The following is a 25,601-nucleotide window of genomic DNA, read 5'->3' as shown; positions in this document are numbered from 1 at the left end:
TCCTGGATTTGGGCGTCTCGTCTTCCGTTCGTCGCCATTGCCCCATTCTTCTCTGGTTTTTGTCCCCCTCAGGTATGTCTCTTGCAGTCGTCCTTTATGGTTGTGTACTGTCTTTCCTTGCGTTTCTCCTCTGACTCCCTTATCCCTTCTTTCCTTCTTAACTTTCTTTCCCTTTCCTATGTTTGTTTCTCCTTTCACTCTTCCATTAATGTATTTCTTGCATATTTAGCTTTGTCTAATGTTTTAATGTTTTTGCATTCAGAGTTATTTCCTGGAATGTAAAGGGTTTTATCAACCCAATTAAGAGACAGAGAATCCTTTCCCACCTTGCCATCTTATAACCCTGATTTAGTACTTTTGCAAGAGACCCACCACTCTGAATCCGAAGCATTGAAATTAAAAAGAGGCTGGGTGGGTACGGTCCTATTCTCTCCTTCTACCAATAAGAAAAATGGTGTCATAATTTTATGTCATAAAAAGGTCAAATGCAAAGTATTATCTCAAGAAATTGATACAGAAGGTAGATGGATTCTAGTTAAGTTGTTAATTAATAATGTTTCTTTGACTGTATTTAATATCTATGATCCTACCCACCCTGATTGTTCTTTTTGGTCTCAAATTACACAGAAATGTGTCCAATTCAAAGATGATCTTTTTACCTAAGGAGGCGACTGTAACCAGGTTGTAGACCCTTTTCTCGATCGCCAATCTCAAGTTCGTTTTGTTCCTAACAAATCCCATAAACAATTTATTCATACTATTTCCCAAGCACATCTCATTGACTCATGGAGACTCTCCCACCCTGATTCTTTAGACTTCTCTTTTTTCTTTTTTTGGACTTGTGGTTCTTCCAACGCCAACTTTATGCATCTCCTTTTTCTTTGTCCCTTGGTCTCCAATTTTTGGAAATCCGTTTGGTCCTATATCTCTCGTATTTTTCGTCTCTCTATCTCTTATTCTGCTCCTTTACTGTTTGCTGGTCGTCTCTTCGACTCTTTGCCTCTACCCTCATGTGATGACGGTCTCTTTGATCTCATGCTTGCTCTTGCCTTTCAACACATTACCCTCAATTGGAAAACTCTTTCTAAACTTTCTATACAACACTGGTGGAATAGTCTCTGCCATTTTCATAGGCTTGATGTTGCATTCGCCTCCTCTTGTTCTCCAACATTTAATAGAGACCTTTTTTAATTACCCCATACTTCTTATTTAGACCAGATTGTTGTTCATCATAAATCCTCCCTCAATTCTGAAAACTTTAAACTCCTTGAATGCTTCCTCTCTGTTCTCTTTCTTTATCATCTCCGATGTTCTATTTTATAGTATTAATTGGTCAATGCCATGTTTACATTCCGTTATAATTTACAATGTAATATGCAATTTTCTTTGTGTTAATATTATATAATTATTATTCCCTCCCTCCCCTTCCTTTCCCTTCCTTCTTCCCCCTTCTCACTCCATATACAACTTTAAAATAGCTTTATTTCCTTTTTATTATACTAGCTACTTTCTTCTTCTGTGATAACTTCACCACAATATCTGATTTCACTGCTGGTTTATTGTTTATTTCTCTGTTTATTCAATAAAGCTTTTTCAAACATAAAAAGAATTTGAAAGCGGAGGCTAATTATAGATTGTATTGGGTAAAAGGGGAGCGGCACAGACCATGTACTCGCCTTATTGTGAGTAGAAGGCCGCTTTACTGACAGCAGCTGCTTGGCCTTCGCCTTAAAAAACTAAACCTCACTAGTCATGTTTATTGTGCAGTTAATAAAAACCTTTACGAATAAGACAGGTATTAAAATACTAAGAACCGTTAAAAGGTTGTAATTAGCCCATAACAAAACTAATTAAAACCAGCAGTCTTCACATCGCTTGGAATCCTGAAGTGTATCAGCCGTGTGCAAGTTTGTGCAGGTCAATCCACGAGTTCGCAATGGGGGGAAAATCAGCGAATATCTTGTTTGAGGCTGGCTCAGATCTTTTCAGAGTACTCGGGCAAGCCAGGACAAAGTGCTGGCAGTGCATTGTTTCATTCTTGATAGATGGTTTCAAACAGTCCAATTCCGGAGAGTGAGTTGGGGGCTGGATAGCTAGTTCCGTTGCTGCAGCCTGGCCCAGTGCATTCAGTTAGTGCATTATGAGATTGTTGGTCCTATGCACGTCCGCTTTAAGGTACAAAAAGTGCGTAATTTCTAAGAGCTTGGAATGGCAAGCCATGAGCGGTTTTACTAGTCCCAGGCCTAACTGTAATCCATCGGCTCTAAATCCAAGTACCAGTTTTACAGGCTACTTGATGAATTTACTGAGCCTATTTTGGTGGCTGCTATCTTAGGAAATTTGATAGTTTGGATATTTAGTTGACAACTAAACCTCACTATACAACAAGTCATGTACGTTCGCTTGACTCCACCCCAGAGATTCTCCCCCTTTACATGTTTACCTTGTAAATGTCGAACTCCTACCCTGTTATTAAAATGGTGACCTTTACCTCCCTTATTCATTAAGCTACATCTATTAGCATCTAGCTACCTAAATATCCGAAATCTTAACTTTTTATTTCTTGCTTCATGCAGGTGTAACTTTATTCACATCCCTTTTTTCTTGATTCATCAATGTTCACAACAATAATCTTAATCTATAACACTGACAATTTATTTGCCAACTGCCTTGCACCTGCTTCAAGCGATAATGGTATCACACGGCCCCAGCCCTGTGCACCTATTACCTATGAAAACCGCCTATTAATCAGAAAAAGTATGAACCGGCTATCCCATCTAAATTGAAAAAAGGGGGATGGGAGGAGTGCTCCGACCACCGTGTCAGCTTCCCAAAATGGTGGCGATGGGTACAAGATGGCCATATTTATATTGGGCTGCCTACCAAAACCCATATAGCCCAAAGATAGCCCATAAGTAGCCTGGTCTGGTCCATTCACCCAATATCCCCGAGGGGCACACCTCCCTGCGGTCCTCTGCCCCCCCCACCCCACCCAAAGCCCATTAGGGGAAAGGAGAATGGGTGAGATTCACATGCAGAGTTGTTGATACAGCAATGGGAGTCAAAATGGCTGTCAAAATGGCACCAGTTATACGAGAGGTGAAAGATTACCCCTTCAGGCAAAAACAGTTGCACGGAAGAATGTTATGTAAATTCACGCAGGGAAAAATACTTCCTTGCAGTAGACATACTGTGGAATTAGCCATGCTTCTGTGTAGTAGAATATGTCTGTTCTTTTCTTTCTGGATTCAAATCTCAATGCTCAAGTTCACATGTACGCTTTGACTGTAAAGGAGAGTAATTGTGGTGATTTATCAACTTTATTCATTTATTTGATGAGTGCTTGTTTATGTGGACCAACCTTTGAAATCCTTTCACGTTTTTCATGAAATACCCAGTCCCTGCAATTATACTGTTCACCACAAAATGGTACTACTACCCAGATTGCAGAAGCAGTGAAAAGATAACAACATTAGAAGTTGGAAACAGTGTGAGTGCTGAGAGTAAAAAAAAAATGGCTAAAGAGCAATTCATGTGATTTAACTGCTAAATGGTCCCATATCCTGTGCAACACTTTCAGGCAGTCTTCACCCTTTAAAAAACATAATAACTTTTCATTTCTATGAGTGCTGTAGTTTTTCACTAATATAAGTATAGGCCTGAGGGTTTCACTCTTCAAAGTGTTTGCATAAGAAGCCATGATATTCTCAGAGTGATGTTCAATAGGAATGCACTTGCAAGCTACGGCACGGGGACATATTCATTTATGCACATTATTGATTACCTCTTACTTATTATTATTGTTGACTTCTTGCTCTTAAAGGAGTTAAACACCCTCTTGAACAGAAAATGTAACAAGCATCGACAAAGCCAATGGGTTTGGCTATTTTATATCTATGCTTCTTTAGTTCTTTATTGAGGAGATGCTATGAATGGTTCCATGAAAGGGGAAATGAGATAATGAGTCAATTGGTGGATAGCTAGATGGATGAGTGAGTGTGTGAATGGATGCATGGGTAACTGAGTTAATGAATCGATAAATGGGTGAATGACTTCACACGTGAATGTATGTTTGACTGCATAGAAGAGTGAGTGAGCAGCAGCAGGTGGAGGAAAGAGCAGCACATTCATCATAGCAGGGCACACTAGCCTGGTTTGCGCCAAACGCTCTTTCAGATAGGTATGCCATGGTGGAAACACAGACAGTGAGCCTTACCTATAACATGGGCCCAGGAGCTACTTTTTCCATATTTAATGATGCATTGTTTTGATAAGTCTAAAGCGATGAACATGTGATCGCACAATACAGCTGCTTGTCGCAATGCCAGTATAAGTCAGGCGTGTAAACAGATCTCATTGCTCAGAGACAAATTGCTGACGGGATGGAACAAACAGCCGCCTACCCACTGGGACACTTAGCTTTTCATTGAGGAAGCTGAGGTTAAAATACAGTCATTGTGGTTTTAGTCCTCTGGTCTCTTCCAATATTCAATTAAGGTGTAGTATTTCCTCTGGTCTCTTCCAATATTCAATTAACGTGTAGTATTTAGGACTCTGAAAGTGGATAGGGGAACCCACCTTGCTTCATTACAACAGATGATGCAGAAAAATTACAGAAGTGACCTCCACCCATGCTCCAACTCATCATTTCTTAGCCATTTTCGTCCTAAACATCACAATGTGAGAATGTGAACAAATGAGATATGCAAAGCCTGTTTCAGTCTAGGTGTGCTGAGAGACATGGTCCAACTGTACAGAAACAGACAGGAAAGATCTGTTACTATTAAATCCAAGAGGATAAGAAGGGGGACACGAGGCAAGGACGTAGAACACCCCCACAGCAGGTGGAAATAGGTGACTATAGTGCAAGAAGGATTTAGGGGCGCATTGGAGAAAGTCAGGGAGAGCAAATAGGAATAAAGAAGAGCAAACAGCAAAAGAAAGAGCAGTATGAACTACTACATTTCATTTATAGACCACCACTATATAGCTGCACGGTCAAGGTAAGTATATATAGGGAAGTGTAGATTTACTATTTGAATTCCATATCTGCTTACCTTGATGATCTAGTGATAGACATACTGTGGAGTTGAAATATTAGTAAGTCTCAATCAAACAACATAAACAACATATTACAACTCCCCACTATGTGGACAATGGGCAGAATGTAAAGCCATGAGAGAAGGTCCAAGAAGAAGAGCAAGCAGACCCAGGAGATAACCAGCAAGGGGGGTTTAGATGGGCAATAACGACCATGCAGTGCCCAGCAGAGCAAGAAAAGGCAAGAAAATGTGAGCAGAGCTTAGGGACAACATACAGAGATTGGAAATCACTCAGGGACAGAAGACAACAAATAGGGACAGGCAGGGGCATGGAAGAACAGCAGGAAAATGGGTCAACAAATAGGCATGGGAAGTGTAGCATAGAAGCAAAGAAAAACAGTGGAATAGGGGATAGAAAGGACAGGGGAGACAATGCAGGGGCACAAGAGAACAACAAGAACAAATGAGTGCAACATGTCTACAGGAGAACAAATTAGGATGGAGCAGGGGCACTAGAGAGCCATGCAGCAAGATGGCAGCATAATCCACTAACTTGTGAAGATAACATAATGGATTGAACTCCAAAATGCTTGACTACTGCTGGATGAATGGAAACAGTCTCCCAAGCATATGCTTAGCAATATTGAATAAATATATGTTCCCGTACTTTGTACGAAGTGCATTGTGCCACACTCACAGTTTCTATGTGTTGTAAATTCCAATGTTTTAATTTCTTTTTAAAAATAAGTGCTTATTAGTGTTCGCCCATTTTTTCTCTATAGAAAATCATTGTCTTGATATTCTTTGAGTACCTAAAATAATTAAGCTTAATTCCTTCCTTCCCTCCTTTGCATCAGCAGTCAGTTCTTCCTTTCTACTTTCCTGCTTCTAATTTCCTTCTATGTACCTTTTCTTGAATTTGAATGAATGAATGAAATAAATTTATTTTTTTAAGTTTAAAAGAATTTTATTAGGTAATGAAAAAATGAGAATGCAGTACAACAAATATCCGCTGGGAAGAGGGGAAAGGGGGAAAGGGGAAAAGAGGGGAAGGAGTGGGAATGCAGAATACAATATGCAAGAGAGAATGTACAGCCAAACAATAATCATGGGCAAATAAAAGAGAGCAAAATAAAGTTACATTAATCATAACCTAGATAGCTAAGTACAAAAAAAAAAAAGTGAAAAACAAGCAATATGTTAGAAAATTATGGACAGAGGAAGGGCCTCATGGGGGTTTAGGAACCTCTTGTTGGTCAGGTGATAAACGAGAAGAACGAGCAACACAATTATCTAAGTATAACGTAATGGGGAGCCAGAGCTCCGCACGCTTAGTTGCTACTTGAATAGGAAAAACAAAGGCATTGTCAAGTCTATGATTATAACAAACATTGTACCATCACGCTTTGAAGGAAATATTAGACGTATTTTTCCAATCAACAGTAATCTGTTGAAAGGCAATGGCTAATAATAAATCCATAATGCGAACATACATATCTATATCATCACAACTAGGAGATAAACTGCCCAAAAACAGATGAACGAGAGAAAAAGGGATACAGGTATGGAAAATAACATTAATTTGAGCCCACACCTGTAACCAGAAAGCATGTACATGTTTACAAAGAAAGAGCATGTGGAGCAGGGTAGCATTAGGAGAATCACATGACCAACAATTATGTGAGGTATTCGGAAATCGTTTGTGAAGCGTAGCAGGAGTGTGTTAGTAGTCTGTTATAAATAAAAAATAAGGATTGCGTCAAGGAAGCAGCTCTATAAGTTTTACGTAATTTTAGCCAAATTTTGTCCCATAAGGATATCGGCCAAACTATTTCAAGATCAGTTTCCCACTGAGATTTGACCTTGGATTTGGGTCTGAGCGGGTCGTGGGTGTGAAGATATTTATAAAGAAGAGACGCTGTAGGTGTGGTACGCAGGAGAGAATGAAGGCGGGGGATAGGGGTGTGTGAAACAGGGGAGGGAGAAGAAACCGAGAGTCGTTCATGAACCGCCAGAACCGCAGCTTTGAGTAGAAGATATTTGGGGAGAAAAGATAGAGTTAAGCCGAAGGAAGAACGGAGATCAGGAAAAGAAAGGAAAGTGGAACCAGAAAAGAGCTGCGAGATCCAAATCAATCCTCGAGTCCTCCAAGATTTCCAATAAAAGGGCTTAAGACAAATTAAGAGATGTTTATTATGCCAAATAGTGGAAGAAAGGAAATCAGCGACGGTTAGAGGTGGACCAGGGGTAGCAGATAATAAAAGCTTGAGAGTATGTTTGTGGATAGAAGTAGGAAGCGAAGAGGGTTTGCGAGAAAAAGCCAGATACTCTGCAAAAGAAAACGGAGAAAGGAGAGCGCGTTCAACTTTAACCCATAAAGGGCAAGGGGCAGTGGAATCTTGAAGCCAAAGGGAGGCTTGACGTAATAAAAAGGCCCTCTGGTAAGCAGGGAAATCAGGAAAATTAACACCACCCTCAGAGGTAGGATGTATAAGCCTGGCCAGAGACATTCTAGGTTTTTTGGAGTTCCACAAAAATGAGGATAGCGTTGAATTGATTTTTGTAAAGAATTTCGCGGGAATGGGTACAGGAATATTGGAAAGTGTATAAAGAACAATAGGGGAAATCATCATTTTAATAGTGTCGAGACGACCCCACCAGGAAAGGTATAAAGGATGCCACCTTGTAGTGAGATCAGCAATCTTTTGCGCACATTTGGACATGCATAAAGAGACAGTGGCTGGAATGGAGGAGGTAATATATAAACCCAAATATTTAATATGGGAGGGACACCAAGTAAACTGGGAGTCATGAAAGTCTTGTTTGAAAGTGAACTTGGTCAGGGGAAGGATCTCGCATTTGTCATGATTAAGTTTATAACCAGAGATAGAGGAGTAATTGCGGACTTCAATCAGAAAGGCGGGAACAGATTCTGCAGGATTGGAAAGAAAAAGTAAAATGTCGCCTGCATAAGCAGCAAGTTTGATGTGGGAATCTGCAATCTGGAAGCCGTGAATGGCGGGATTCTGACGCAACCTGGACGGAAAAGGCTCCAGAGCAAGATTGAAGAGAAAGGGAGACAGAGGGCAACCCTGGCGAACACCACGACCTAAATCGAAGTAAGAGGAGAGTTGACCGTTTGCAAAGACTACAGCTCTAGGGTGTGAATATAACAGGGAAACTAAAGAGAGAAATCTAGGGCCAAAACCGAACCAAGTGAGAGTATGGAAGAGATAGCACCATTCAACCCGATCAAACGTCTTTTCAGCGTCAAGGGCGATTGCTGCGAGCGAGTGCTGATAACGGGAGGATTTCGACAGGATGTTAAATAGAAGTCTAGTATTATCCGTGATATACCGACCCTTGACAAACCCGGATTGTTCTTCACCAAGAAGGTCGGGGAGAAGATGATCCAGTCGGATCGCCAATGCTTTAGCGAAGAGTTTAAAGTCAATATTGACTAAAGATATAGGCCTGTAATTTTTGCAGTATTTGACATCTTTCCCAGGTTTAGGTATCAGACAAATATGGGCATCTGAAAACGTCCCCGAAGAGGTACCATGAGCAATAAAAGTGTGAAGAAGGGAGTGCAGTCGAGGAATCAATAATTTAGAAAAGTGAATGTAAAATTCGACGGTGAAACCGTCAGGACCGGGAGCTTTGTTGGGTTTGAGGTGTTGTAATGCATTGAGTAATTCCTTTTGTGTAACGTCAGACTCTAAAGAGGAAAGATCAGGGGGGAAATTAGATGGTGTATGAATGGTGGAAAAGTAATGCGCAAGGGAGCTGGGAGAGGATTGAGTTTCAGATGTGTACAAAGTATCATAAAAACTTGAAAATTCAGCAAGAATATCAACATCCGTATGCTTCAAGGCACCTTCAGAGTCATACACAGATTCAATATTTAACTTATTATGCTTAATTTTCAAATAATTAGCTAAAAGCTTTCCTGCTTTATTCCTACCCCCATAAAACTTAGCAGTAGATTTCAGCAAGTACAAAGAGGCGTCCTCCGTAGATTTCTCATTAAATTTCATTTTTGCAGCAACAAGGGCAGTCAAGCTATCAGCAGAGTGAGAGGTGAAATATGCATGTTCCAATTTCTTAATGTCAGAAAGGAGATTTTTGGTGAACCTTCGTGCAGTTTTGCGTTTGTCCGCAACGTAACTAATAATAAAGTCACGTGCAGCTGCTTTAAAAGCGTCCCAAATAATATGATCAGGGAGAGTGGCATCATCATTAATCTGAAAAAATTCATCGAAAAAAGAGGAGAAAGTAGTCGTAAACTTGGGATCGGCAAGAAGAGAGTTGTTAAACCGCCATCTTCTAGGGCCAGTCAGTTTAGGGAATACATCGACACTTGTGAGAACGGGAGCATGATCAGAGAGTAAAATAGGGCCTATCTCAGAATGTAGAAGTGATTGGGCAAGATTGTGGGAGACAAAGATATAATCGAGTCGTGATTGGGAATGATGACAGGGAGAGTAAAAAGTGTACTCCCGTAATTTTGGATTGCACAGGCGCCAAGAATCTATTAACTTATGCTGCGAAATGGCATGACTGAACAACTTATGAGGTCTGTTGGGAATGTGTGGAGCCTTGGACAACCTGTCAACAAAGGGATCTAGTGGCTGATTAAAATCCCCCGCCAGAACAAAATTGTGATCCATAAATTTGGTTAAAAGTGGAGAAAAAACAGCCCAAAAAGAAGGTTCACCCGTAGTTGGGCCGTAGACATTGAGCAAAGAAATTGGAACACCTCTTAGCAATAACTTGACATAAGCCCATCGACCAGAAGCGTCTGATTCCTGGGTAAGGACCTGAAAGGGAAGAGACTTGCGACACAAAATTGCTACTCCATTTCGTTTGCCATCACCCTGAGAGTAAAAAAGTTCACCCACCCAACCACGTTTTAGCTTAACAGATTCGACATCAGTTAAATGCGTTTCCTGAAGAAATGCAATATCAACATTTAATTTAGCTAAGTGTGACAAAATCCGTTGACGCTTAATCGGCGAATTGATACCCTTCACATTCCATGACAATAAATTCAATGACATAACGGTGACTTAGCCCAAAAAAAGTATGGAAAACAAGATTAGAGAAGGAAAGATTCCTGAAAAGAAGTGAAGATAAGAAAAGAAGAAGGTCAATGGAGAAATGCTAAAGTAAAAGAAAAGGAATAGGTAAGTAAAAACAAGAGCAGTAGTAGGGAAATGAGAATGAAGGATAGTAATATCCAAAGTGAAATAGAGAGATAAAAAAGAAGAAGAGGATGAGAAATAAATGCATCGAGAAAAACAGAAAATGTAACTCTTACAGAGGCTGGAAGTTCCGACTAGAGGTGAGAAGATAAAATATAGACAAGTAAACAGAGAAGAGGACAAGGAGAAGGGAGGAGAGGAGGAGTCGAAGGAAGGAGCAGCGGATGTACAGGGGAGACAAATGAGGAAATAGAGAAGGAACATATCTACAAAGGAAGGGTGCGAGATAGGGTGGAGGAGGGAAGGAGCCATTTGGGTGAGGCGACACATCCAGGAGCAACGAGGCAAGGACCGGGAGACATCATCAGAACACAAAAACAAAGTTACCTGTAGAACAAATGGAGAAGAAGGAATAAGGCAAATTAGGAAAATGCAATTAGACCATAGGAAACATCGAAAGCAACGGGCAAACCATTAAGCAAACACATTGAAGACTAGCATAGTGAACATCCGGAGAATAGGAAAACTCAGATGTAATCACAGCAAGGAAATCAACAAAATCAAAAGATCAATAGTCAACCAGGAGCAGAGGAGGATGGACCGGAGGCGTCCATAGCAGATGATCTGTGTGCGTTGATGAAGCTTTGCAAGCGCACTGGATCCTCGTAAGTGGTGGTATGGTTGTTATAAGTTACTTTGAAGAGACAAGGGTGGTAGAGGCCATATCGCGCTCCCATCGCCCGTAGATCATTTCGGAATCCTAGAAAAGCCTTGCGGCGATTGGCAGTAGCCTTGGCGTAATCCTGGGCGAAGAACAGGGACGAACCAGACCAAGTGAGATGTGGAAGGGACTTGGCCGCTGTCAAAACCATCAGGAGATCTGTATACTCCAGGAAATAAAGGATAACCCCTCTAGGTTTTTGTGAAGAGGAAGCAGAGGAGTGCGGTCGACCCAATCGATGGGCACGCTGGACGTTGAGGGGTTTGTCTTGTGGTAAATGCAGGATCTTGGGGAGGAATGATTTGAAGAAAGCGATTGGGTCAGAGCCCTCCGCTCCCTCAACTAGGCCGTAAATACGAAGATTATTGCGCCTATTTCTGTTTTCCAACTGCTCCACATGTTGTTGTAGGTCCGAAACTTGAGATTTCAAGGTTGAGACAACAGAGGAGGTCTCTTGAAGTGACTGAACAGAATTTTCGATTGAAGTGACCCTTGTTTCCATTTGTGATCAGTTATCTGTAAGGACCTGAAGTTTGAGGTTAGTCTCTTCCATAAAAGGACGCAGGGATCTTATTTCTTCTAACAATAGTTCCATGGATACTGGCCCCGGATGCTTTGGAGGTGAGAGAGAATTTGACTTGAGCCGTTTCGTATTGGATTTAGAAGTGTCCTGCGCAGATCTGGAAGGATCCATTGGTGTGTCCAAGACAGATGAGGTAAGGGAGTCCTCCAATTGCGAGAAGGCAGAAAAAACCTTGGAATTCTTCACAATGCGAAGTTTGGTCGAGCGGGGCAAATGCGACATTGACTTGAGTCTGCCCATGCAACAATCCGTAAGAATAGTAGCCCAGCCAAGTGCAAAAGAACAGAGTGTGGAGAACACCAGACGGGGCACAGCAGGCGGATAGGGGTGACTAAGCACAAAGTGAGGGAGCACAACCAACTCCAAGCAACTCAAATGATGTTGTCACCAGGGCCTTATGGAAAGGAAAGAATTCTGGTCAGCGCTGTCTCGGAATGATAGTATACAAGGACCAAACAACTAGTGTAGTTGACCACTAACGACAAAAGACACTATATGGTTACTTGTACATAGGGTCCATGCGTAATACCACAGAATCTCCTTCTGAACAGCAATCCCAGTCAAACTTCTGTGAAGCCTCCTGATGGGTTCTGGAACACCCAAATAAAACCTTATAAGAGTGCTTCTTAGCTGCAAAATGCGACGAGGCTATCACCTTGAGTTGGTGAAAGACACCAGAGTGTAGCTCCCCGCGCGCTCCTAGTATCCACAACAAAGACTGGAGGGAGAGAATGTGTGGTGAAAATGAGCGCAGGTCATAGTCATTGCAGAGTAGCCAGTTATGTAGGATGCACCACTATGTTGTAAATGTAGCGCGGTCACAGCAGGCGAGATCAGAAATATTATAATTATTAGCTCAGTCAGGGGTCTGCAAGGAGGCGACTCACTCGAAAATTAATATGAAGCACAAGCTAGGTGTCAAGCGTGCAAACGCCAGTGCCACAGCATCGGTGAAGTTAAGAAGTGAAAGTGCTGCCCCAGCAATTAAAATAACAGCGCGACATCGTCAATGCAACGCGCGTCACTCAGGAAGTCTAAAATGGCGGCCGTTATCATGGAAGAGAGCCTGTCAGAACTTACAGGCGATATTTATAGCGTCGCAGACATGAGTAGAGGTCTTCATCAATACCAGCGAAGTCAGGGCAAATGCCGACGCATCTTCAGCTGTGTTCTTCCGTAATTTGAGAGCAGGAACCGGCTGGTCTCTCGGTGCTGCCTCAGAGCCTCAGGCGAACGCCGCCATCATCCGCGGGCGCCAAGCCACGCCCCCCCAATGAAATAAATTTATATTGCGCAACTAAAACCCGAAGGCATCAAGGCGCCTACAAAACAGATCCAAATTAGAAAACAGAACACCACTACAGGTATGACTTTGCGAAAAGATGAGTTTTCAAGGCAACTCTAAAAAGCTGTAAGGTGGGAAGAGACCTAAGTTCTAGTGGGAGATCATTCCACCACTTAGGTGCCAGAAAAGAGAAGGCTTTGCCTCCCCATCTAGCTTTACGTATACGGGGGACTAGTAAGAGAAGTCTGTTGGAGGAGCGCAAGTTCCTGGAGGGGCTATAATGAAACAGAATAGAACCCATTCCAGAAGAGCTACCATTAGCTAGAGCCCTATAGGTCATACACATGGTTTTAAAGAGTATCCGGTCCTCTATAGGAAGCCAATGTAACAATTTTCTGGCAGAGGTAGCCGAGGCATGCCTGGGCAGATCAAGGACAAACCTAGCTGCTGCGTTCTGGGCTACTTGCAAGCGCTGCAGCAGACTTCTATTAAGTCCCGCATATAGCGCATTGCAATAGTCCAGCCGGGAACCGATGAGAGCAACAGCAACTTGTTTCCTTGCCTGCTGTGAGAGATAGTGTCTAATTTTTCTCAGTATGTATATAATGCCCCAGCAGGTAGAGACCGTTCTGTTAACTTGTTGACACATGTTAAGGGTGGGATCGATCAAAACTCCTAGGTTTTTGGCCGACGAGGCGGGATCAGGACACATTTGCTCTAAAAGTATCTTATTTACCTAACCTCCCGGCCTGTATCATTTCACAGCACTTAAACTCCATTTTCCAGAGGTCCAGACTCTCTGCATGTCCAGGATGTGCATATATGGGATATCTTTGCATCTTATTAAGATTTGATTGCAGTACATATAAGATGAATGGTGAACATTTAACCCACTTCCCTGCTGCTGTAATCATCACACAAATGACAAAGATCGACTTAATGAAGATTTTCTACTTAGGACAAAAGATTTATATTGTGAGGTGCTTCATGTTCTTTTAGTGCAAACTAGTGTCACTCTTCTTTTTCTCAATACAAGAAAACTCTGGACATGACCCCAATAAATATGGTGTTAGAATCTTACCTAGGCCTAATCATGCCCTACCTGACCAAGGGGGAGACGTCTCCTAAAGGAATGAATATGTAAACCATCAGCTATGGGTTTTTGGTGACAGCAAACTCAGTTGCTGTACAATGAGGCAGCTGAGGTAGTAAAGCAGCTTCAGGAGCTATAGTTTGCCTTGGGCCATTTGCCTTTCCAGTTCTCACTGTGAAGGATGTTTATTTTACAATGTTGGGACACATCCATGGGATTTTTGTTTCTGTGAAAGCCAGCATGAAGACCGCTAATCATTGATTTCCATCATGCGTATGGGCCTTCGTTTATATGAAAGTAGTGCAGGAACTGTACTCCTGCCAGGCATGTGTGACCATTGCCAAAAGTACTTTAACTTTGTGTTCTGTGAAGAGTTTACTGTTCTAGTGCATTTTCGGTCTTGGGGGGTGAGTGGAAGAGTCCATATCAATGTGTTTCCATTAAACATGGTCATCGTGGTTTGTACAGGTGATTTGGGCAAGTATCAAGCTTTGGTTCTGCACCATAAGATCCAAGGTTCATTCTGACTTGGAGGCAGATGGACTGAAAGTTGAACTTGATGATCCTGGGGCTGTGAGACAAACCTGTTCTACTTCAGTAGGCAGGCTCAGGCGGCCCTTTCACCTGTTTGTGCTACAGCTGTGCTGTCTGAAGCACAAGCTAGAAAGCAGAGAGCAGTGGCTGTCTACTCATATTTCGTAGCTGAACTGTCTGCAGCCCACATTGTAACTAGTATATTAAGTTAATGTATGTACTGTAGGAAGTGCAGTTTCATCAGAACCAGACCCTGGGCCTCTTCTGGACCTGTGCAAGGTTGCCGAAGATGTGTGTGATAGTATATTTGACCTTCTGTGTGACGGGATACAGCTCTGATAGGAATGCTTTCCAGACCATCATAATGTAAAAATAAGAAAAGGAGTGTTCAGTTCAGTGCTTTACTAAGGACATAGGTTCTAGAGGCCCTCATATGTGCAGTGATCTTTGTTGCCACAATCTTGATGCCTCAGCTTTCAGAAAGCAATGTGCTGTGGACAGTGAGCTGAAGACATATAAGGTGAGCCATGCTCCGAAAACAGAAGTGGAGTTAGACTACACGGGTTCCAGGTCTATGGTTCAAGTGGGTCAAAGCAGGAGCATACATCACTGGAAAGTGCCTAGACGGGTTGTACTTGTACTGCTTTGACAATTGAGTGCACCCAAGCAGTGAAAGCATGTTCACATTGTATGGGACGGCAATTTTTACACTGTATTAGACCCTGCAATTCTACGGATCAGGGCATTTTGCCTGACACACTCTTGGTCAGCTAGAGCAAAACTTCAGATAATGCAGAGGTGCAATCTAATTGTAGTGTGGGGAGCCCAGCAACCTAACACCATACAATACACATTTTACTCTTCCGTTCTTGCCTCAAACTCCAGAATAGGTTTCTGGCTCGTGTCGTAGGGCATGATGGTTTGGGCACAGGACACACAGCTGTTTTACCAGCACACTGTCATATCATTCACCTACACTATTGACTTTGAGATGCCAGCCTACTTTCCCGAAGGTCAGAACCTGGAGATTTTCAAATGCATCCCTCCACAATACAGTGTGAAAATTGGAGATCAGTGAGTATTTTTAAATAAATGTATTCTCTGAGGGACACTTTGGGAGGCCTTCATAACCTTCAATAGAAGCATATGCATCTCTATGGAGGCAGGTATCTTGAAAGCAAGCCTGGGGTTCTTGGATATCTAAGTTACTGGTACTTGAGGTGAAATATGAGAATAGGTATACCACTAAGATGCTTTCTGAGGTATCCCAACCCCTATGATTTTCAGGGAAACTACAGATCAATCATTCTTGCATTTAGATGAACATGCAAGAGCTTGGAGCTTTGGGAAAGAAGATAGGTCAGGGAGATAACTGGCTTGGATCTCTATTGGGCCTATAGCACAGGGACATATTGAACTCATGCAGGGCTCCAAAGAGCCACCGCTAGTGCGCACACAAGAAATACTAACAATATTTGTATTATATTACTCAAAACTATTCACGTCATGAATGGAGCCCATGCTATCCCAGATAGCTGAATATCTAGACTCTATAGTGCTGGCATGAGTGAAGAGGGATGCAGGGAACATCTGAATGCTCCACTATCAATAGAAGAAATGAAGGAAGTAGTTAAGGGATTGGCAAGAGGGAAGGTCCATGGCCAGGATGGCCTGACTATAGGTTTTTATAATTATTATATAATTTGCTGACACCCCATCTGCTAGATATGTATGAGAAGTCTGTTCAGGTGTTTGTATTTATCAAGCTACTTAAACTAGGAAAGAGCTGGAAAAAGCTCTTTATACAGACAATTATCACTCATACATGTAGACAATAATAACCTAGCTAAATTAGTGGCCAGGCATTGCTTCCCCCAGTGTCCTATATGAATGATCAGTCTGACATAAATCTGTCCATAAATATCTCCATGATATATAATCTACAAACCCTCACAGTAATACATCTTATTGACCCACTCTATTTGGCAGGGAGGCTTTATCACAGACTTTTATTGCAGAGAGAGCACATAGGGCACTTGTGCCCCTACCTTGACCAGGACAGCAGCCACGATCAATAATAAGCAGTCTCTTGAATTATGCAGTAGTCTGGCTGGTGAGAGCCACTGTGACAATGTTGCCTGGTGCCAAAAAGCATTTGACTTTTTGGAGTGGCCTTTTATGATGGAGTTCCTCCGTAGGACTCATATTGGAGACTTCTTTATGAGACTGATTAAACTACTTTACAAGACCCCTACCACTCAAATCTGGGTGAATGGGCTACTATCTGATACTATTGGAATAGAATGGGGCATGCATCAGAGGTGTTCGCTATTGCCCCTCTTATTTGTGTCTTATTTGTGATGACTGTTGAGCGATTGGCGGACATGCTGCAGGACTGCCAGACACACTATTGAATATATATCAGAGCTGCCCCACTAATTACTTCCCAGAATGTGGACCATGTTATATTATATATACAAAATCCCTCAACCTCTGTATGCCTCAAATGATGCTGGGACTGTTCCTGCACGTAGGCGAATGTGCTCCATGCGAAGACTAGACAGACAGCGGTGTACTGTATACAAAATTAGATTGAAGCTGCGAGGAAGGCACATGTAAGATGAAACTGAGATGGTAACCTACCTTGAATTGAAAGGATGTACTAGTAACCCAAACCTGTGCACGTATAACACTGTATGATGTTAAATTACAAAATATAAATAATCTTTTAAAAAAAGGATAGAATGGGGAGAGCAATCGGTACTGGGAAGAAGAGCAGTGACAGAGTACAACTGCAGGAATAAGGAAGAACAAATATGGACAGATGAGAGTCACAGGGAAAGGTGAGAATAGCAAGCAGGTGGAAGGCACAGCAGCAAGTACAAGAGACAACAAACAGAGAGCGGGAGAGCACACAGGGTCCGTGGAGATCAAGTAAGCCCCAGTAATAACAGAAGAGAATTAGAAGCGGTTAAAGCATAACTAGGTTTTCCTATTTTTTAGTGTTTACTCTTTGTGGATTTCATTGGTGTTTTCTCTGTGTTTTTCAAACCTTTTTAAATCAATGCCTATCAGTCTTTATTCCGCTGCCTAATCACCAAATTAGATAAAAACTGCGTATTTTCAGTGTTTACAAAACATGTTGTTTTATTCAGTGACTTTTATAAAGCACATATTTATTTAAAGAGAGAAGTAATATAAGGTATTTTGTGTCTTTCAATTGGAAGTGTGTCGAATGGATTTATGTTAGACTGTTTTAAGCAGATAAAGTCTGTGTGTCGCACTCTCACTAGCACTCACAACTCACAACCCTCAACCCTCTCTCACATCTCATAATCATTTTGAATAATCAAATTCCTGGACTTAGTTGAGGGCCATTCAACTATTCCTGAATGTTATGACATTGTAGGGTAGCTTAACCCTGCCAGCAGCATACTAACTTGTGAAACCTTTAAAATGTTGAATGACACTAGATTAATTTGTAGCTCTGTATTCCATGACCTGAAACGCATGGGCCCAAATTATTTTCTGAACTCTTTGTCTAACTATATGAAGGTAGTGCTGCTGTTGTGTGGCTATTCATAGCTGCCTGGTATCGCCAGGGCAAATGTTTCACTTTAAGTCAGACCGGCCTTTCAACAGATTATATTTTGAGATTAAGTGGAAGTATAAAACATGGTACTAGGACAACTTGCAGCTATGAATTTTGTTGGTATGTGGAAGTTTTTCTATCATGTTTTCACTAGTATCCCATGTGCATGGTGACAGCACTCTTCACAGGAACCTGTCTATAAATCTTGCATTGAATGGTTAATGCCTAGGCTGTTCTGTAGGTGACCTGCAATAAATACTGACTTGTTAGAAAAGGGAGAAGATGTATAAAAGGGTTTTACTCATTCTTTGTCTATAGGTAAATGTGATAGTACATATTGGCCAAGAGGATATTTCTTAAAACAATCTCAGCTTTCTTTAATTTCTACTTAACTGCATATTATGGGGCTGATTAGGATGGTGGGCAAACAGGACCGCCTGACAGGCTGTCGGCAGTCCTGACATAGCCATTACAATGCAACCGCCACCAGGGTGGTTGTAATGCCTATATTTTGTATTGCGTCGGGTGCTTCTGGCTGCAGCACACGAGGCAAGACAAAAAGGTGTCACTACACATGTAATTCCCCTCTGACGCACCGGTGGGCTCAAGGAGTCTGTCGGATGCATGGCGGTCGGTCTTTCCGACACCCAACAAATCGCCCGCCATCCAAATGTGGCGGGCAGGCAACTTGCTTAGGATGGCCATGAGACTGCCACCAATGGGCTGTCGGTGGCGGTCTCACCGCCTTCCTAATCAGGCCCTATGTTTGGACATTTGTTCATATTTCATTTCCTAAAACAATCTCTGCATTCCGCAATTCACATTTAGCTGATATTAGATATGGACAGTTGTTCATAGTTTCATACTTCGAATACAACGCATAGGGGAGTGTGACATTTGCTAAATTTGACTTTGGTTAATTGCTCTAAAATATAGAAAACCTACAACATGCAAACCATCACTTAGGGCCATATGTAGGTACCTAAATACCGGTCGGTAACGGCCAAAAATCGGTAAATATTCCGTTACCGACCGGTATTTAGGCAATTGAGATGTAGGTGGCAGGATTTCAGGATTCGGTAATTTACCGAATCGGAATTTTAAGAAATCGGTAAAATACCGATTCCTGAAATCCTATGTAGGGGGCACTCAAGTGAGTGCATTTTTTGTTTCTGGATTCGTTATTTACCACCAACTACAAGTTGATGGTAAATGACGAATACCTTTGAAAAAGCAAGTTTGTGCTGTTTGGAAAGTGCCATGTGGCAGACATACATGCCCTTAGGGCATGTATGTGCGCCACATGTGCACACATGCACGATTCAGGGGTGCAACAGGGTGTCAATGTGACACCCTGCCACCCATGATTATGCTCCCCCTTATACCGATTCGGTATTTACCGAATCGGTAATAGTGAATGGCTTCCCATTCATTCCTATGGGCCTCCAGGCCCATAGGAATGAATGGGAAGGGATGCATTATTACCGAATCGGTAATTACCGATTCATAAATACCGAATATTACCGATTCGGTAATAATTACCGAATGTTTACCTACTTTCTATTTACCGATTCATAAATACCGATTCGGTAAAATTCGGTATTTATGAATCGGTAAATAAAAATTATCTACATATGGCCCTTAGTGTTATATTTTGGAGTGAAATACAAACTTGCATCCATTTTTGATGCAAGAACACATATTGTGCTAAAAAATTGTGAAAAAACCAAAAGCAACACGAACAATAGCTGCTCTCATTCTGTTGTTCCAGTGCATTTGCCATTAATCTTGACCGCGAATGGTGCATTTGCTTTCGATTCATACCACGGATGTTGCGTTATAATGCAAAGAGGAGTAATGGCATCATTCCTGGAATTTCAAATAACAAGTGTAACCCCAAATGCTCAAAGTTACATGAATTACAGTTCCATAATGTGAATTATGCCCATGACTAATTACAAATCTTTAAAGACATGCATTATTCTTTATGTGTAAAGTAACACACTACCTAAAACAGTCACATCTTCGCATTCACAGACAAACAAGTAGATAGACATGACTGTTTGGTGTACATATGAATACATACACTATTCAGATGAATGTCCATTCACAACTTCATTTATTTATTTATTCATTCATGTTAAGTTATTAAATAAGGTGTGCTATCACTTCCTAGGAATCTTGTGGTGCTGTGTAGCTTTGAAGAAAGTATCTGCTGTTGATGTTTAGGACTTTGCATTTTAGATGTCAAGGGTATAGAACCAGGGGGCCGATTCACAGAACTAATCTGAGGCAAAATCCTAAACTTACTACTTCTGTTATTCACAGTAGGCACTTACGATTTTTGGTAATCACACTAATCACTTACGACTCCTAACTTTACGTTCGCACTCGGGCCGGTATTTCCACACCCGGAGCGGAATTTACACACCAGGAGCAGAAATCCTGCATTTGTGCCGAAATTTCTACACTCGGGCAGGAATCTCTTCTTCCAGGCCGGAATACCCACATTCTGGTGTTAATTGACTTCATCTAATGCATGGTGGGGGATGGTAGGCACTTGGACAGGTGATTAGCATTGAGGAAAATGCTCAACCAGCCAGAATGCGGGTATTCCGGCCCAGAAGCGGAGATTCCAGCACAAGTGCGGATTTCCGCTCTGGGTGCAGAAATTCCGCTACAGGTGTGGAAATTCCGTCCCGAGTGCGGACGCAAGAATCTAAGAGAAGCATTGAGGTCTAAACCTCATTAATTCCACTCAGGTAGTAGAGAAACAGGGAAGGTGTCTGCAAAGAATCCCCAAGAAAGAGCTACATAGAAACTGCATTAGGGGTTCAGCAAGGCAGTCCGGCAAAAATCAGGAATGGATCTCTCTCTGAAGGATATGAAAAGAAGTCAAAAATTTCTGGTGGGATGAACTCTATATTATAACATACAAAGTCCATCTGTAACACCCCCTTGATAGCATCATCAGGGGTCCATTGTCCTTGTCAAGTTCACAGGTTGCATACTGCAACATTGATAGATTATCCCACACTGGACATGGGAATGACATCTCTTTCTCAGACACATGTGGATTGAAACAATTGCTCAATAGGTCTTTCGATTGATTCTCTGTTTCTCCATGTACCTTCGTCAAGGTCTTCTTCTTGAGCTCTTTCCCCTATCTCTGGTACAGTAATTTATCTTTTCTAAACAATGCAAGTGAATACCTGCAAGAAATGTCTTGTTAGCAGAAAATAGAAAACAGTATTTTCTGAAATGCAGCATGGCGAATTGCAGGCCTAAACTGTTAGTGCAAGTTAACATGAACTCAGTGATGCAAATTTAATATGTGTGTGCACATTTAAACACAAATGAATATAAGGTTCTAGTAGAGGCTATTTAATTCATACTACATGTGGCATACAGCAAATCTTTAAAATAAATCAAATGTAAGTATGACTAAGAAATATATTTGAATGCATATACCTGTAATATTAGTGTACACATTACATAAACTTTAATGTTTCTAGTAAAATTACATTCTATATATATGAAGATGGTTTTAATCACAGTTTCAAGTCATTTTGTGTTAATCAATCATTATAGCACACATTTAGGAAAGTCAGGTTTCTTCTTCAGAGTAAGTGTGTTATCGGTTAAATAAGGATGGTTTTATATTCATTAAACCTCATTGAAACAACTTTATTAGCATAGGTAAACACACACATGAATACATTCTCAAATTCTACAATAAATGCACCCTTTAAGAGTAAAGTCGAGTGAAATATTTTCAATAATCATTGAATCAAGTGAGAAACATGTTCTAAGTGCATGTTCAGGTCCTGTATCTATTCACATTTTCTGTCATAATTTGTGACGTGTAAAGTGTGGGCAACTTTGAGCTACACCAAAGTGGAGTTGTTTGAGTCAGCCTTGCTTTGTTTTGGAGCCATATTTTTTTATGAAGCCTGGACAATTGTGCAAACTCCTCAGTTGATGTTAGGTAAATAAATGCTCACCAGACGTTACGGCATTCTATGTGTCATTCTTTTCCAGGTTTTGGACACTTCAGTTAGATTTACAGTAGGCATCTCACCACATACATATAAGCATTTAGATTTACAGCGACAAACATATTACAGTGTCAGCTTCTGTGCTGCCGAGCTTTGCATTCTAGATCAGCAAGAAAGACTTTTTTCGTTCAGTGCCTCCTGTTTCATCACACCCAGCCTCCAATTTACCTTTACAGCAAATGGATGTAAAGTGTCACCTGAGACAGACTTCTTCACTTCTCCATACTGTGCCTTCCTGAGGATGACTAGGGTGTTAAAAGTGAACTTTTCAACACTCACAATGTCTGACACTCCGAACACTAAGGGGGATATTCACAAGGACCTATTTCCGATTTATCTCCACCATAGCGCATCAAAAGTGGAGATAGATTTAACACCCCATTCACAAGCCGGTGCAAACTGCAGACATCGCCAGTATTCCCGCGATAACTGCCCCAAAATTTATCTCCACGGTGGACACCACCAACTAACCCTAATGAGATGCAGAGTAGGCGTTCCTGTGCAAAAACATGTGAAAAAACCACAACACCACTTTCACAACGAACTGCCAGATCCGCGATGCGAGCCAAAACTACGCGATAAGCCGTGGTAGCAGCAGGTATTTTGCCTTCTGCAGGTGTAAAGCCGGACGACTACCTGCAGTAGGCAACGGAGACCCGCACACCGCCACACCCGAAGAACAAATGACGCAATGGAGCTACTCATCATACAGCTCGGAGCCCCAACAGGGCCACAACACCCGCCACCACCCCCAGGACCGCCACCACCCCAGGACACGGACCCACCTCCCCCGGACCACCACAGAGGCAGCGCAGAGTAAGACAGCGGACCTACCAAAAACGCACCACTCTCACGGACCTAACACCCGAGAAAGTCATTGCCCACTACAGGCACAAAAGGTCAACCATCATCCGCATCATGACCCACATCGCCCACAGGTTGACGGTCCCAACACAGTGGAGAACCAACATCTCTCCGCAGACAAAGCTGCAGGCTGTGCTGCACCTGTTGGTCTCTGGTGCCTTCCAACCAACAACTGCTAGAGTCGGAGGGGTCTCACAGCCAGCCCTATCAAAGTTCATCACACCTGTCCTGGATGCCATCATCAGCTTCATACCTCAGAACCTTCACTTCCCCCACACTGCGCAGGACAGCAGGAGACCAAGCAAGGCTTCTAAACCATAGCTGGATTCCCGGCAGCGTTGGGGGCAATAGACTGCACACATGTCCCACTTGTGCCCCCTGTGGATACTGCACACCACTACCGCAACAGAAAGCACACGCATTCCATCAATGTGCAGGCAATAGTGGACCACCGGGGAATGTTAACCAATGTCGTCGCACACCGGCAGTGTGCACGATTCCTACATCTTCCGACAGTCCATTATCAACCAGCGCTTCCAGGATGGCACATATGGAACTGGACTGCTCGTTGGTAAGTGCCAAATCAACACACCTAAAAGTCACCATCACACAACGCACAACTGTGGGAATGCACATGTGACCAAACCACATACAACATGTCAATCAACATGAACACCTACCAGACATGACAACAGTACTCCATGGTGATCCTGGGCTACCCCTGCACACGATACAGCTATATCATGGTACCACAGCCACACAACAGCTGAACGTGTGGAGATGCGGAATGCAGCCATGTGCGAACGATGCAAGTGACCCGTGAATGGGAATGTACACAACGACAAGTGAGGCTTGAATGTGCAGGACAGACATGGCTATGCAAACGATAGATATGTCCATGCAGACCACAACTGCTGGTGACTGGAGAGTAGTGAACAGTGGACGCAACCATGTCACCCCAGGCCGCGGGTCAGATAGCGGAAATGTCGCTCACTGCGTCCCCCCGTGTACATGAGTGTAGTGTGTTGGCCCTGAGTACGCCAGGGCTGTGCAGGGGTGTGGACAAAAACCTAGTGACGTAGAGCGTGGTTCCCTCCCGGGAAGGCCAACGTCACTGACAGGGGGGCGCCTCACAGTCCGCCATGAGGCCCATGCCGTGAGCAGCGGGGCCTGCAGCCCTGTGCGCCTGCTGCACCCTAGGACGCTGATACCCAGACCAGGCCTGCCCGCCCCAGCGCTCCAAGGCCGCACTGCTCACCTGCCAACACCGTTGTGTGTCAAAGAGGGCCCACCATGTGCCGGTGTAAGCTCCAAGCCCCAGTCCTGTGACCTCTGCAACCTTCCCAGACCATCGCTGGCCCCCACTATGCTGGCCCACATTACTCCTTTCTCATTGACATACTCCACCGGTGTCCTCTTTGTCCCAGTAGGTCCCACATGTGGAACTGTGTCCTGAGTCCTAAATGGCAGCGACCCCAAGTCCGTGGCAACGGCCTCAGCACCAGACTCCCTTCGATCAGTGAAGCATAATTCTGCATCGCAGTCCTGCGCCACGTGGTGCCACTAATGCTGTGTGCCATGAGTGACCGTCAGTCTCCGGCGGAACATCGTTGGTGTCTGAACCTGTGGCCTGGGGGTTGTCATCAGCAATGGCCAGGTACGGACTTGGTGTCTGGCATGAGTCTGAGGCATTCATATCCGCCATGTTGCCGGACACAGCTGGCATGTGCCCTCTGCATCATACCCTGGAGGTAGACCTCCCATTCTTCCCCGAGACATTCCGTGGAAGGCACCCCATGACACATATGAGAGCCTGATCTGCCCTCATGACCCTACCCCAGTCTCCTGCAGGTCAGCGTCCCGTGGCAGTGGGCCCGTGTTGGCCGCTGTACATCCGGGCCACTAACCCTGTGCGACTCAAGTCATCCCCCCTTGTTGTTCTGACATTGCATTTCTGAGTGCCTGATGACTGCTTGAGTTGTTGCCAGCAGCAGCTACTCCCTGAGGGCTGGCTTACACTCACCCCACACACAGCCAGCACAGGCGTCACTGGATTAGTGGGCCTGCCATCACATCCTGCCGAACCAAGTATTGACTCTTTTCTCCCTGCACTGTCACAGGTGATCAAGGATATACACTCTGCCCTTGGATGATGACACCCCTCCGAGACCCGAACAATGCAGCCCACATACGCACCAGGGGCATCGCTGAATGCACATTTGGCATGTTGAAGTCACGTTTCAGGTGCCTGGATGGCACAGGTGGAAAGCTCCTGTACAGCCCGGACATCGTGTGCAAGATGATCGTTGCATGTTGTGTGTTGCACAACATCTGTGTACGCACCAATGCCCCATGGATCCCAGTTCCAGAAGTACCGGACGATGATGGTGACGATGGAGCAGGTGGCCCACATCCCACTGCAGCTGCGGCAGGAATGGCCCGTAGGAACACCATCACTGACAATTTCTTCTCATGCGCACGTCACATGTGGCCGTCCCTGGCACTCATGGGGCAGTACAAAATATCCAAAAGCACAGCATGTGTGAATAAAACATATTTGCAGGTTACAGCTTGTACTTGTACATTGTCATGTCACAGTTTCCCGCTGTGCCAGATGTGATTTGC

This window comes from Triturus cristatus, chromosome 7 (genome assembly GCF_964204655.1).
Source record: "Triturus cristatus chromosome 7, aTriCri1.1, whole genome shotgun sequence".
NCBI classification, from domain to species: domain Eukaryota; kingdom Metazoa; phylum Chordata; class Amphibia; order Caudata; family Salamandridae; genus Triturus; species Triturus cristatus.
Note: the sequence above shows the minus strand (reverse complement) of the source record.